General features: G+C 40.3%; 1 protein-coding gene across 3 annotated transcripts in view; it reads left to right on the top strand.

Moving 5' to 3' along the window:
- The window catches only part of sema3b (sema domain, immunoglobulin domain (Ig), short basic domain, secreted, (semaphorin) 3B), a 92127-nt gene that overhangs the window by 42987 nt on the left and 33217 nt on the right, over positions 1–15923 (top strand). The window contains exon 1 of one of the 3 annotated variants that reach the window (XM_068330298.1): positions 12562–13078. The exons of 1 other annotated variant lie outside the window; for it this stretch is intronic. The gene's annotated coding sequence lies outside the window, so the exon portion shown is untranslated. Of the gene's footprint in view, positions 1–12561; positions 13079–13107; positions 13306–15923 lie in introns of those variants that run through there. One more of the 3 variants, XM_068330299.1, reaches the window with a different exon arrangement.

Raw genomic sequence — 15923 nt, 5'->3', positions numbered from 1 at the left:
TTTTTCTGTGCAACTGTAATGTTTGTAACTTGAATAAGTAATACTTTTAGAGTTACTTAACATTATTGAGCAGTTACTTTTATTTAACATCACAGTGAGTTACATTAAGTTACATTTATAAGTTACATCTGGCCCTTTGAGGACAGTGGTTATGTTGATGTGGCCCTTGGTGAAAATGAGTTTGCTCTACAGGCTCAGTTGTCCACTTGTCAGGGTGGAATGAGGTTCTCTGTTGTAAACTGTGGGTCCTGGAACACTGATTAAAACCATTTTAAGCAAACACAGTTTACCACATTCTGCTTTTATTTTTTACATAGCAACCTTTTAGCAATAAAGACTTGCCTAATAGAGTGATGATGCTGATGATGATGATTATGATGATGATGATGATGAAGAAAGTAAGTTAATTGAAACACCTGTCTCTTCTGCATTTGCTTGCTTAGCTTTCATATCTAAACCTCTCTCCTCCCTCCTTTCTTCCCTTGCTGCCTCCCTCCCTCCACCCCTCCACCCTTTTGGCTTTTCAGGCTGCTCAGAGTTTAAACAGCTTTGTTTTTTTTTCCAATGACACGTTGGCTCCAAAATCAGGGAGGGGTGGAGGGAGGAAAGGAAAGTAGAGGTTGAAGGTGAAGACGGTTGAATTTAAACAGAGGAGAATGACAGTTTGTTTGGTCAGAACAGTCTATTATTTAAAACACTCTAATCTTCTTGCACTTGGCCGACTACCTGTAACCTCAAGTAAAATGGCTTGAGGGACCCTGGAGTCAAAGGCTGTGGTGTATGAGTGGTGTCATCATATTTGCGGATTAACTTGCATATTTCTATTCAGGGCCATTAATAGAAATATCTATGGCTGTAAATGTTTTACAGTTTAAATTTCAGGGGAAAGCAAAGATGACATGAATCCAAAAGCACCAGTGCTGCTATATGAGGTGGAGCATCTATAATTTTTTGTCAAATTGGTAATAAAAAAAAGTTTTCCCCACTGAAAATATGCAGTACCTTATAAATCCAAGTGTCTGCTGCTGCACTCTGCAGAGATATTGGGATTTTATTTTATTATGACGAATGAAAAAATGCCGCAAATATTGTCTTTGTTTAAAGACCGCACTTTAAACAAAGACAAGACCAGGCTGTTTGCAACTTTGAGTTTTGAGGAATGCATTTGAGAATGGATTTATTTCCATGTTGTCTTCTCCTTCTTCTCCTTTCAGCTTTTCCCTTCAGGGGTCGCCACAGCCAATCCTTTGCCTCCATCTAACCATGTCTGGCAGTTCAAAACTCAGCATCCTTCTACCAATATATTCACTATCTCTCCTCTGGACATGTCCAAACCATCTCAGTCTGGCCTCTCTGACTTTATCTCCAAAACCTCTAACATGTGCTGTCCCTCTGATGTACCTGATTCTCCCAAAGAGAACCTCAGCATCTTCATCTCTGCTACCTCCAGTTTTTTGTTGTTGTTTTTTTTCCCCCCGCTGGTCTCACCAGTCTTGAACACCTTTCCTTTCATTTTAGCTGGAACTCTTCTATCACACATCACACCTGACACTTTTCTCCACCCGTACCATCCTGTCTGTACACGCTTCTTCACCTCTTTTCCACACTCTCCATTGCTCTTGATTGTTGACCCTAAGAACTTAAAATTCTCGACCTTCTTGATCTCTTCTCCCTGTAACCTCACTCTTCCATTTGAGTCCCTCTCATTCACACACATGTACTCTGTCTTACTGCGGCTAACCTTCATTCCTCTCCTTTCCAGGACAAACCTCCACCTCTCTAGCTTCTCCTCCACCTGTTCCCTGCTCTCACTACAGATCACAATGTCATTTGCAAACATCATAGTCCATGGAGATTCCTGTCTAACCTCGTCTGTCAGCCTGTCCATCACCATAGCGAACAAGAAGGGGCTCAGAGCTGATCCCTGATGCAGTGCCACCTGCACCTTGAACTCCTCTGTCACACCTACAGCACACCTCACCACTGTCTTACAGTCCTCATACATGTCCTGCACCTCTCTGACATACTTCTCTGCCACTCCAGACGTCCTCATACAATACCACAGTTGCTCTCTGGGCACCCTGTCATAAACTTTCTCCAGGTCTACAAAAACACAGTACAGCTCCCTCTAGCCTTCTCTGTACTTCCTTATTTCCATGTTGTAACAGAATTAAATCTCTGATAAACTCAAAAATTCTCAGAAATGGCACTCTCATTGCCAAAAGCTAGTAGAGATGATGCCAATCTTGTGAGCTGGTCCAGGCAGACAGCTTAAACTGCGTACAAACCCTCATAACAAGCCTAATCTCCTCAGCACACTCCCTCAATCTGGAATTCTGCTGAAGATGTAGTGATTTCCCATCTCACTGCCTGTCATCATCGCATTATCCACCTGTAGGCTTCATTTAGGCACATTCACCCCCTCAGATATGTCAACATATCTGAGGGGAGTGATACCCATCTCTGCCTAGATGTGAAACACATTGTATGTTCTGCTCCTGTGATAATTAACATTTTAAACTTGTTACCTTTCTTATTCACTACCATTGAATCATGCAAAATTAGTCATTTTTAACCAGCAGACCGTGGCCGATGAAGTTTCAATCATTTCCCTCTTCTGCCAGAGTGCAATGATCAATTCTAAGACCAGTGCGGGTTTTGCATCTTTTTACAGTACTGCTTGTGCACAAATATGAGCTTTACCCACTGCCCCATCATGCTGCCCAGACTGGTGAACGATAACTTTTTAATGCCTCCTATCAAGCAATAATAAAATAATTCTTGTTCGTTTCTGTCTGAAGTTTTATCTTTGTTAAAAATTTCTTTGTGATTAAAATAAATGTAAATGCATTGTTTCAAGGAAAATTGTTTCCAGATTTTATTTTAGACAAACATTTTTGTATTTTGTCAGTGTCTGTGAGTCTCTGCTATGTTTTTGGACTATTGTGATAATCTTTCTGATAACAAGGAGATTTTGTTTGTTAATCCAGCAACACAAAATCACAGCATGTGTGTGAGATGGAGTCCAATTTCTGCTGTATTTGAAAACCGGGTCTCAATGATCTTCTGAAGCTTGTCTTTCATCTCAATGCTTGTTATTTAAAAGCGTTTGTTCTTCAATCTGGATTTGTATAAAGCTTTCAAATTTCTGGGGTACTAAAATGTAAAATATGTCCAAATTTCCTGCTTGGCATCTGACTGTTTATTATGACTAGCATAGATTTCCCATGTGTTTAACCAGAGCAGCAAATACATTATGAGACTTTAACAAGAAAAAGGTTTGTTGCATTACATTATTTATTTCATCTGGATAATTCATTCAGCGTCAATACTGTTTTAAAGAAATCATACATGCTTTCTTTGATTGCTGCATGGAAATTGTCGTAAAACCAATTTAATGAACTGCTGTATTTTTACTTTACGATTGAACTAAAACATTTGTTCGATCTGTTGAGCAAGTGTCTGCTGGATTACCTCTGGAATGCAGCATTTTGAAGGGTTTTTTTTTGTAGAAAACTGGTTGCATTTTATGCTTGAACCCTTTTTCACATAAGAATAATGATACAAATAAATGATTGGTATAAATTTAGAAGTGTTTCTCACCCCATGTCACCCCATCTCACTCCATTTAGTTAATTTCCCTGACGGAACCTACTTAAGAGATCAATAAAGTCCTACTCTACTCTCTCGCTCTCTACTCTCTAAGGAAGACACCAGCTATCCACCTGAGAAAGCCCATTTCTGCCCTCTGTATCGCAATCTCGTTCTTTCGGTCATGACCCATCGCTCATGACCATAGGTGAGGGTAGGAACAGTAGATGGAGAGCTGCCCCAATTCTCCATCCAATCTCACGCCCATTGTTCCCTCACTCGTGAACAAGACCCCAAGATACTTAAACTCCGTCTCTTGCGGAAAGACCTCATTCCCCACTCGGAGAAGGCAATCCACCGGCTTCTTGCTAAGGACCATAGCCTCAGATTTGGAGGTGCTGATCCTCATCAGCACCTCCAAAATTAACAATGGTCTTGAGGTAACGATGGTTGACTTTCATGCATACAACTCGGGCCTCAGTCTACTAGTTCCTGTAGTTTATGCATTTTTGTCACTATGAATTCAAACTTTTCTATATTATTTTTCTTCTAAATTTCAGAAAATGTTTTGGATTTTCTAATACAAGTCTTAAAATTTAGCACCCAATCGGATGACATGTACTGTATATTAAAGAGGCGTTAGTAGTGATGAGAGCTGTATTCCAAAGGGAAGAGGAGATCTTAATAGCACAGCAATGAACAACAACCACTGAAGAAAGTTGTGTTTGAAGATGATGGAGGGATTGTGGGTGGGCTTGTGGTATTCTATATATCTTGCTCTCTCTTCACTATCTTAATTTATACCATGTAATTTAGGTTATGTTAATGGTATTTCCTGCTCCACTGCTTTATCATCCTCCCTGGTCTTGTCTATGAGAAGTTATCAGCCATCTATGGTTGGCCTCAGATGAAAAACGTTTTTCCTAGAGTTCTGCAGGTTGTTCCAGCCAGAAATGCATCAGAAAAACAGCAACCTTCCTATCAAATAACTGCTACATCTACACAGTAGACACATCACATCTCTGCTACACCCTCCTTTCACTGCTCTTTACTCCTTCATTCAGCTTTCATACTCTTCCCCCCTACTACCTTAAATTACAAGTTGTCAGTGGGGATTTCTCACCCGCCAGACACAGACGGTGTACGTACACGTAACAAGTGTGTATGTAGGTGCGTGAGTGTGTTTGTGTGTATGCGTGTGTGTGTGTGTGTGTGTGAGCTGTTTTCCTAGCCTAAATCAAAAAGTGAAATTACTATTATGGCAAAGCTGGAGGCACTTCAACCACTTGTGTTATCTGCTCTAACAGTTATGATCAAACAAGATTTTGATGAACATCTGCTGCGTGGTGTGTGAGGCTTTAAGTGTTTGTGTACGTGTGTGAGGGATTGTTGTCAGCAGTACTATGGACAGCTGCATTTATTGCATACTTCATTTTGGGAAAGTAATTACATCCCGCGAAGCAGTGATGTATTGTAATTGTCAGTGTTTGTGTGTCATCCGTCCGTCCGTTCACCAAATATCTTCACAACCATTGCAGATAGAAAGAAAAAAAAAGGACAAACAAAAAGCACATTACTCGGGCGGCAAAGGGGATGCAAATGAAATGATGACCTTGTGCTTGAGAAACCTAGGGAAAGGTCGAATTTCAACTTTTTGCACTCAGGAACCAGATAAGATAGAAAGACGAGGGAGAAGGCCAGTGTGAGTAAAACCATAGATCAAAGCACTCGATTTGATCTATGGTCTGAGATATTTTCTATCCTGAGATATTTTTGCGTACTGTATATCTCAGGATAGAAAGATGAAACATGAGGAGGCAAAGGGATGAAAATTAGATCACAACCTTGACCTTGAAAAACTAGGTCAAGGTCAAATTTTCACTTTTATACCTTTTTAGGTACACATCTCTGAAACCTCATGACAAACAGAATGCATCAATTACATGTTGGATCACGGGTCTTTTATAAAATGACCCTGACTTATGAAAGTAGGTCAGGGTAAAATTTTTAATTCAGGGGTGTCGCGGGATGTTGGAGTCTCTGACTGCCTTGTTGTAAGCTAAAGTTGACACAGAATGTATTGCAGATGAAGGATGTGAAACAAAAATCTAAATGAATTTTCTGATACTTTGCAACTGCTTGAAATTGCAAGAATCTTAAATTGAAATGTTGAATTGAAATCTTTACTCTGGCTTAGCTCTGGGCTCCATCAAGATTTACCTCAGCAGCGCGATTACTTCTGAGCCAGGAGCAGCTTAGCCTCTGAGAAATGTGATGTACTGAATATACACATGTGTGCAGTGTTGGGTGATTTGAAAAGTGTTGTGAGCTAACTATCAGGATAATGCTGCTACTCCCACAAGTAGTTTATAAAAAGATCTTTAGTTAATAAGTTAAAAACAACTATGAAAATGACTGATAGTTAACTAGAAAATCTATTAAATCTATGTAATTTATTTAAACTCAATGTTAAAATAAGTCCAACATTTTCATGTTCCAGCTCTGTTGTAACCTGACCTTTTGTGCCTCATGTTAGACAGTGGGCTTTTTTGTGTCTGCATATTAGATACTGCGGCAATACATTCACCTCTGTGTCACTAATGTTTTTGTGAAATCTGTTGATTGCTGAGCTTGTCTCATGCAGCCCCTGGGGATATGTATCCTACATTAATAACTGCACACCCCAGTGTCTTAGCTGCGTCCTGTGTGTGTGTGTGTGTGTGTGTGTGTGTGTGTGTGTGTGTGTGTGTGTGTGTGTGTGTGTGTGTGTGTGTGTGTGTGTGTGTGTGTGTGTGTGTGTGTGTGTGTGTGTGTGTGTGTGTGTGTGTGTGTGTGTGTGGTATTAATCTGCAATGGTGCTGAGAGCAGCCTGTCAGGTTGGATCAGTGCCCATCAGGATCAGGAATCTTTGCCTTGGGTCTCCTCACTGCCATCTTATGCCTTAATGAGGCAGCGCTGCAGTGTCTGCCTGCATTAAAAAGAAAAGGAAAAGAGAAACATCTTTCCAACACATTCCCAAATCCAAAGACCTAAACGACAGTATAGATTTTAAGATTTTTTCTTAAAATCACCAGTATTAGAAAATGTGTGTCAGTAAATATGATGTATTTCAGACTTTTGAAGGATATGCCAGACAATGATCACATTTTAAAAAGTGATTGATTAAACACAGTGGATAGCCATGTGTTAATTCACATGTGCATAGGTATTCCTAAAATCTCCTACAAGCACTATGTGTCTTTCAGGATGTGCCAATCTGTATTAAGTTTGCAACATAAAATTCAGAGTAAAATATTGCAGATGTTGAAAGCTAATTCAGTAGTGTGCTGGAACTAATGAGTAACCCTGTTCAAAACTGATGTTTGTTGTCTGTGTGTGGCCTGAAATTTAAGGGTTCTGACTTTTAGTAGGTGATTTCCCATTTTTTCCTTCATCTATCCTCAGTGTGATCTCTGATGACTTCTCTGAGAAATACCAGTGGTGCACCAGCAGCCCAGGTTTGATTAAAGCAACGCTCTGGATTACAGGGCACATTGCAGCTCATCTTCCTTAAAATCGACTTCTACTTTCCAATATCTTGTCCAAATTTGATGAAAAATGATGAGGGAAAGATAAAATTGCTGCATTTCTTAAGGTTAGTTCACACAATGTGCCCTGATTTGTAACTATTTTCATGTTTGATCACATCCAGAAGAAACGGCCTCCTTATCTAATGATCAGCCAGCTAGATATAATAATGGTGGGAACTTGTACAGAAATGTGCATTCCACTGAGAAATGCTGGTTATTTCAGATGTTTGTGTTTATCTGTCTCTGTGTGAAAGAAACAAAATTGTGGTCATGCAAGGTGCTGTAATCCCTTCAGTGACCTTTAGAACCTGCTCTGAGGTGAGTATGTTGGTTTGACAAAGTGTCACTGAAGCCATGCTTATGCTTGACGGTGGTCTTATCCACTCACTGACCCTTGCAGCCAGATGGTGTGTGACTACCAGCCTATGAGTGTGTGTTGTCCACCTCTCAGCCTCATGGTAACATATTCACTCCCCTCACCCACTCACACTCAAAGCCCTCCTGACACAGCAAATCACCACCCCCTCCTCATCCTCCGTCCTTTCAGTTGGGTGTGATCACTTCAAAGTAAAATAGCAAGGATTACAGGTTGCTCTGCCTTTAGGGTTCCCAAGCAAGAAAATTCTTTCTCTCCTTCCCTGACTGTAACACTCCTTTTTTGTTTTCTGCCACCTCCACTGGGTCCCCTTAATCCCTGTTGTGTCAGGAGGTCAGGGGAACATGTCATGGACCAACTGGGATTAATATCCCACAGCTGGAGATGGCTATCTATCCATTGCTGAGCTAGATGAAACACCAAGAACATGAGGAGACTTAAGTCCACGTCTTATTTTTGTGTCCTCACTTTATTTTTCACCTTTATATGTTGATTAGTTTCATTCATCTAGGCATCTTTTGCCCTCCAAACTCTTTTTGTTAGATTTCTTACCATGTAGACAGGTAAATCCACTTAAGCTTTGGCACAGAATTGTATTTTACCATAAATCCCCAAAACAATTCTAGACAGACTCACAGACATGTTAATTAAAGAAAGGGGGTCCCTGAAACATATAGAGAGAAAAACGCTCACAGAAGTCTCAATGGCATTTCATGTTGCTAATTTTACTGCATGGCATTAAGGCCTAGACATTTCTGTATCTGTTGGACAAATGTTTCTAATGCAACACTTGTAATGTGGCAGTTGTTGGACAACTTTAACATCACTGTAGTAATGTGACAGTTGTTGTACAACTCCTATGGTTGGCCTTTTGTCAATGCAAGCCATCTAAATTCCTAGTTCCTTCTCTGCTTTTGAAGAAGCTGTCTCAATCCTCATGTAGGATTTATGAATCATTCCTCTTTCAGTTGCAGCAGCAACTTCATAAATTTAGATTTATCTCAGAAATTTAAATTTAATGGAGGAGACCACAAGAGTGGGACCTCTCTCCGACTATAATACACTCTCATTTTTGTTCCCATCTCTGTCCACTGGCACACCATTAGTTCTTCATTTTGACATCTTAATTCAGATGAACCCTCTTAGCCCTGTCTAGGATTGAGTGACTTCATTTTACAATCTAGTGACAGCACACCAAGCATTCAAATGAAAAGCCCACTAAGCCTGCCTGTCCTTCACCCAATGATAGACACACATTTAAAGGCCAAGAAGCTAAAGCTAAAGTGTTCACATTGAGTTGGATGGTAAACCTCACATCCATGTTCTAGATCACATCCAGATACAGATCTTGAAAAAAACTTCAATTTGAATTTGACCTTTCCCTTCGTAAATCTGTTGCAATAATAGAACTCTACTTTGACAGGCCTGCGTTAATAGGCATAGTTTATAAAGTCAATATAGCATCAATGTAGCATGACCTCCCAACACGGGGAACCCCACCAACACTGTTTTCCTTTTCTATTCCTGGTGTTGATTTTAAAGATCACCTTCAAAATGACTCTTTGTTGGATCAGTATTAGTATAATATGTCTTTAGTATAATATGCTTTCACAGTTGGAATCTTATGCTAAATATCTGACAGACCTATTTCAGGGTCCAATCCTTGTGTCCTGGCATGTTTCTGTTTAGCACCAGATGTTGATGATAGCTGAGGGTCTTGGCAGCTGCTCTTATGCAGCTGCAGTCAGGTTAGCATCGCTGGAGCTGCTGTGTTGATAATAAAGGTTTCCCTATAAAACATTTTGTTATTTTTTGGCATTGTGATCTGCCTTCAAAACATATTTATGTAATTAAAAAAACAGTGAAGCATCTGTAAACCTGTGAGAGAATGTTTGTCTTTGTGTTGCTGCAATGCGATTTTGAGAATTATGCACGCTGTGTTTATGTAACTCATATGGTTACGTAAATACTGTAATCCCAGTAACACCATAAAGATCAGTTATATGGCTGATGTACGTATGTGTAAGAAATCTATTAGATTTGGTTATGCTTGTAATTGCCTTCATTTATTGAATTACCGTCTGAAATCTAAACTAAATGGCTTAATCACAAGTACAAGATCGGGTTCTGGAAATGGTCATGTATGAAGTGCTGTTTATGTACAGCTCAGCTATTGCAGTGTGGGATGTGAACACTCCCACTTATTTTGGGTCAAAAATCATATAGTAGGTATTAGATTTCAATATTTATCTGGACTCTTCTGTTCTCTATTGACTAGGGGGAAATTCCACGATAAAACAATTTATATCAGACTTCATACCAAACATATGAAAACAAATGTATTGGATTTATAAACCAAGCGCACCCAACGTAGCCTAAAACCAACGTGGTGATGAAACCACTTTGTGTTGGCAAATCATAGAGTACGTTAGCAGGCTAACTGGAGAAAGAAGGCTAACTAATTGTGAGTTTGGGAAATGAGCTAATGTTAAAGGAAAAGACAACTCCGAGAACGGGACCGGGACACGTGGAAATTCATGCAGTTCCTCCTGGAAGACGATCTCCATCACAGAGTTCTCAGATGGTTTTAACTCCGTCCATTCTGTCTGTACATGGGTCACACACACTAACGTCACACACTAACGTCACAGCGGTTTTTGTCGCAGGGAGACACCCCCCCCAGATAGAAAAAGTTTTGGTTACAGCGTCCACACGACAACGCATACCCGGCGTTTTCAAAAAACTTCACTTCGGCCAGCAGTTTATCCCAGATATCTGCGTTGTCGTGTGGACGAAAGGCGTACAAAGCCTAGCTGCCCGATGCCTTATGCCATATTGTTCACGTGATTCCTTCTGACAGATACGCCGTGATTGGTTGGGCGTCGTGATTGGGCGCGTGTGACAGCGTGAGACTTTTCAAGTTAGCTTATTCAAATATATAGGTGGGGAGATTATTACATTCTGACAGCAGTAATTGATGCAATGAGGTCATAGGGGGAAACTCCAGCCTGATTCTACTCTCACCATCACCATCACACAATAAAACAACAAAACAAAATAACTATTGAGGTTTTAGGAAGCTGAGCACTCATCTGCTTCAAAAAGGACAGAGGCCATGGCCGAAAGAAAGCCTTTGTCAGGACTACACTGGTTTATGACGGACAGGTCAGCAGGGGGCGGGCAGAGGGCTGGTAAACCTAGCCACACACACACACACACAGACACACACACACAGACACACACACACACACACACACACACACACACACACACACACACACACACACACACACACACACACACACACACACACACACACACATACACACACACTCGGCAGTGAACCCCCTAATGTGAGACCTATGACCTCCCTGTATGGAGACCCTACTCCTGGTGAATTTATGGTTATGTGTCTGTATATCTGTCTTTTCCACACTTGACCCACTCCTTTAAAATGTCATTCCAATTGCAGGTGCTGTGCTTTGCTCAGCAACACACCCACACACACATTCATACACACGCACGCCCAAATGCACAAATGCATGCACGCACACACACACACATGCTATAATACCAGTAAAACATAGTTACATCTTTATATCCATCTTTCCATCCGTGTTCTGCGAAGTTGAATGTATGAAGGACAACAACCATGAAAAGCTGACCCACACTTCAACTCAGATATGTGCAGAGGGTGACGTAAACCCTCATAAGTTACAAATGTATGCTAATTACTGTATTTGCAGAATATTATCAGTTTGGCATGTTGTCTACGCCAGCATGCAGTCCTAATCTGGAAATCTCTTTCTCTCTCTGTTTATCTCTTTATATCTCTGTTTGTGTTGTAGTGATTTTATCCAAACTGATCTGTTATCCAAATATTTAGCGTTGGAGCTGGAGTAAATGTCAAGTCTCACCTCTAGTGAAGTCACGAATGAAACAAAACAACAGAAACCTTGGCGCTTACCATGTCACAAGATGAGTTCCATAAACTATTGGTTGCACTCTGTTCCAGAGAGAAATTACATTTGCTGCTCATCAGCTGATGGCTGATGAATCAAAACACGATGAAGATTTGGAAAACGTCATGTAAAGCAAACATCTGGACATTTCAGCCACATGCTTCATGTACATGATTATTTGGTATGAGTTTCCATTTCTTTAGCACATTATCACATGTTGGATTTAATAATATGCAGAAATAAAGGGTGAAAACTTTTAAGTGCAATATCAAACTGTTCGGAGAGATATTTCTGGAGTTTAAATCCCAAATTTCTTTAAAATTTCAGAAATAGTACATTTAAGCATTTGGGAGGAAATGCATTTTCTAAACAACCTCCTACTGTGTTCTTGCAGCAGCTGTCTTATTTTGAAAATCCAGGAAAAATAAAACAATAATTGTGAATGATTTGTCATGAAAATCAAAGCGCAGCCGTGGCACCATTTTGCCCCACATGCTTAGTGGATGGTCTCTGGACGTGGGTTACAACAGAGATTATACACCAAGAATTCTAATTCTAATTCTCTCCAGCATAATTTTGAGCTAGATTGTTTTTAGAAACTGGCCGACATGAATGGGATTTGGATTAATAACAGAAGACCATTGTGTTGGGGCTCCTGCAGTCTCAGGTGTGACCAGAGTCACAAGTCTGCATTGCAGATGAAAACCGCTGTCTCAGCCTCAGTAGATATTAAAGGTTCTGTTCATGATGATGGACTCTACAGAACTATGATCATGTACAGTATCACACAGAAACGCAGACACACACATTGAGAGCAGCCGCATGTGCCGGCCCATTTCCACTCCCCTCCTCTCACCTCCCACCTTTCCCTCATCTCTTCAACCCCTCCCTCTCTCTCTCTCTCTCTCTCTCTCTCTCTCTCTCTCTCTCTCTCTCTCTCTCTCTCTCTCTCTCTCTCTCTCTCTCTCTCTTTCTCTCTCTCTTTCTCTCTCTCTCCACTGTTGAATTAAGTCCATTATTCCTGCCTGCTCTCGCTCTGAGTACTTCTCCTCTACTGCCTGTGAAAAGCATGTGCATGCGTGTGTGAACTCCTCGCGTGTGTGTCTTAAGAATAGTTGTATGTGCATCGAGTTGTGTGTTTTTGTAAGTGGAGCTGGGGAGCAGACGTTCATCAGTGGAGCTGACTACAGACAGGGGAATACTCAGATCTCTCTGCTCAGCTTGTTAACTCACACCGGCTGCTTTTTTGTCCTTTTTTGAAGATTCACTGGACTTTTTCACACCCAATTGGGACGCTGATCTTTTTCTGCCCTCCAGGCGTCATTCCACCACAAGAGTTAAACAAATTTGTTTTTATTTAAACCAGTTTTCTCACAAAGAATTTTTGCAGGATTTCTTACTGGCCCCATATTTGTTTTTATTGCTAACTTCCAATTCATGGACATTCAACATTCCACACCTTCAGCTGTCTCCACCTGCTTCTGAAGGACCTTTCCTATACGTCCTTGTTGAATTCAGACATGCAAGAGACTGAAAATGGGTGCACTGCAAGCACATAACAGCTCAGCGAGTGTGTGTAGGTGTGTATACAGTCCTCTCCATACCATGAGCATATAATCAAGAGGGTTTGTCATATGGACTTTTTTTTCTTTTTATTGCCATGAAAATGTTAGAAAGGGTCTAAAGCAGAAAACAAGCAGCACACTAGAGCTGAAAAGGTCAGAGCTCTAAGGCATGTTGGGCTCAGGTTGACCCAGAATGATCTGATCTCTTTTGGAATTTATTTCTCCTGGACACGCATGGACAGGTGAGTTCATTTTGAGTTTCAGAAAAGAGCGTTCAGGATCCTAATTTAGCTCTTATGAAAGGCTTTCATTTCACATTATATACAGGATAATGACTAGGCACAAAAATATTGAGTAAGTGCCATTTAGTTTTTGTGGTATTACTTAATTCAGTCTGTTAAGAATAGTCTTGGGTGATGTGAATATCCTTCTGACAAAAACTCACGTCAAACTGAGCAGAAAGGAAATAATGATGAAGAAGAACTGCACTTAAACAAACTGTGTTTGGGACGTAACCCTAGGATAAAGCTCTGGAACAAAACATCCTTTAACAAGTCATGCTGAAGACGTGTGGGCTTCCTCCTGAGAGACCTAAGTTGAATCTACCGTCAGAGTTCAAAGTTTTGTTGTCTTCCTAAAGAAAGCAGTTTGTCAAAGGGCCAGAGGCGACTGTAAGGTCTTACTGCTGCTATTGGGTTCAACATGGCCAAATGGCTGGCTACCAGCAAGCTGCGCCTCAGTGGCTCCATCACTGTCTCTTCTGTTAGAACATGTCACACCAGACAAGATATATAAGTCTTCTTTTGACCGTAACAAGTCAGTTAACCAATAGCTCGCTTATACTGTATATTTCACTGTCTGGCTCTGTAGGCTAACCTTACAAAATGAAAAGATTAAAAACACCTTCTTCTTTTTTTTTAAGAAATCATCAGCAGGACACAGACAGACACTTGGCAAGGAGTGAGCAGATTTACTTGACTCAAGTATTTTTTTTAGTTCTTCTATTTTTTTTTCCTTTCAAACAGACTTTAAACATTTTAATCAAAGCGAACAAATGCTATCCACATTTTCAGAGACTGGGAACCGGCCAGTTACCAGCAGAGCACAGTAGCCTCCCTGACTCCCTTTTTTTGCTGCTTGTCTTTCAGGACAACAAGGCTTTCCAGCCCGAATTGTAACGCTTTACCCCTCAGTTTCTTCTTTCAGCTTAAATCCTATAAAGATGTGTTGTTGCATTTGGCTTACAGCTGCTTTACTTTGTCCATCCAGTTTGTGTGTGTGTGTGTGTGTGTGTGTGTGTGTGTGTGTGTGTGTGTGTGTGTGTGTGTGTGTGTGTGTGTGTGTGTGTGTGTGTGTGTGTGTGTGTGTGTGTGTGTGTGTGTGTGTGAGTGACAAAAACTTGCATTTACTCCTGTAAATAGCTTCGTCGCGAAAACTTCCACGGATAACATTGTGTTATGTAATGTTTTCAATTCTGTATTTCAGGATAGAATCTGCTTTGACTTATGTACTGAACCTGCAAATGATGACATTGTAACTATTGATGTGTCTCTAAAAAAAGTTAGGTTTTCGTTTTAGGTGAATATATTAGAGTATATTATCGTAATACAATTTATAATTTAGGTAATACAATTTCCTCCGGGATTAATAAAGTATCTATCTATCTAATTGTTTTTGATTAGGCTTTAGTTTGCCTGTAATTGTCACCATACAAAGCACCAAGAGCGCAAACAATAAATTATTTATAACCTGATGTTGGAATCAGTTTATAGATAGATTAGTTTTACCGTAGTGATTGCTGCTTTTACAGTAACCCCTGAATGGTTAGCTTTGTGATATAACCATTCAGGGGTTACACAGGCTGTGGTAATGTCATGAATATGCAGCATGCACATTTATAAATTACATTCGAGCTTTGCGTTTTAATACAGTGCTTATTATGAGCAATTATAATTATTTGCACATCAGATTCATAATAAATCAATTTGTGCACTTCAAAGATCACTCAGCTATAAAACTGGAAACAGCTGTTTGCGTGAAACTTGGCTTTACATATGACAAAGTCAGATAGCGCGTTACAACTTAACGGTCACATGGATTTATAATGCACTCTCAATAAATTTACTGTAAATGTTATGACTATCAATGACTGAATAAACGATCCCCTAATTCTGTCCGCTCTGTCTAATGTTCACTTTTTCATCCATCCACTTCTTCCCTTTACATCCTTCTCGTCTTCATCAATCATCACACACGTTTTTTGATTCACTTGTTTTTAAATTTATTTTATCAGTGTGGAAATATTCCACAGAGGAAGACAGTAACAACATTAATAATTTGAACCTAAATCTCATATTGTACCTATGATGATGTACTTGACATACACTCTGTCATGTGTCAGTCTCAAGAAATTCAGGTTTAAAGCTGTGAATTTAATTAAAAAAAATAACAGGCACTGTTATGCCAATTTCATATTTTAACTTTTATTTTTTAACTGTTCATAATTTGCATAATCTTCCACCTACTCTTGACCCCTCTTTGTCCCCCCTAAAGACAAAGGTGCTTAAGCCACCAGTAACCTGCTGTTACAGTCACTTAACGCTGTGAAACGGAAAGCCCTCCCTCCTCCTCATTCTTCCTTTTCCCTCCATCCTTCCCTCCCTCCTTTCTTTTCTCCATCACAGGGAGGCTTACACTTTTTGGTCACAGGCCAAGGGGACTCTTTTCTCCTTGTAGGCAAGACAATTGGATCCTTTCTCTCCCCAACTCACGCCTCGTTCTTTTTCTCCACAATCCCTTCCCCTCTATCACATTCTCTTTTCCGTGGGACAGCGCTGAAGTGGTGAAATGTCTGGTTAAT

The sequence above is a fragment of the Antennarius striatus genome, chromosome 2 (genome assembly GCF_040054535.1).
Source record: "Antennarius striatus isolate MH-2024 chromosome 2, ASM4005453v1, whole genome shotgun sequence".
NCBI lineage: Eukaryota > Metazoa > Chordata > Actinopteri > Lophiiformes > Antennariidae > Antennarius > Antennarius striatus.
This window is presented reverse-complemented; position numbering and strand designations above follow the sequence as displayed.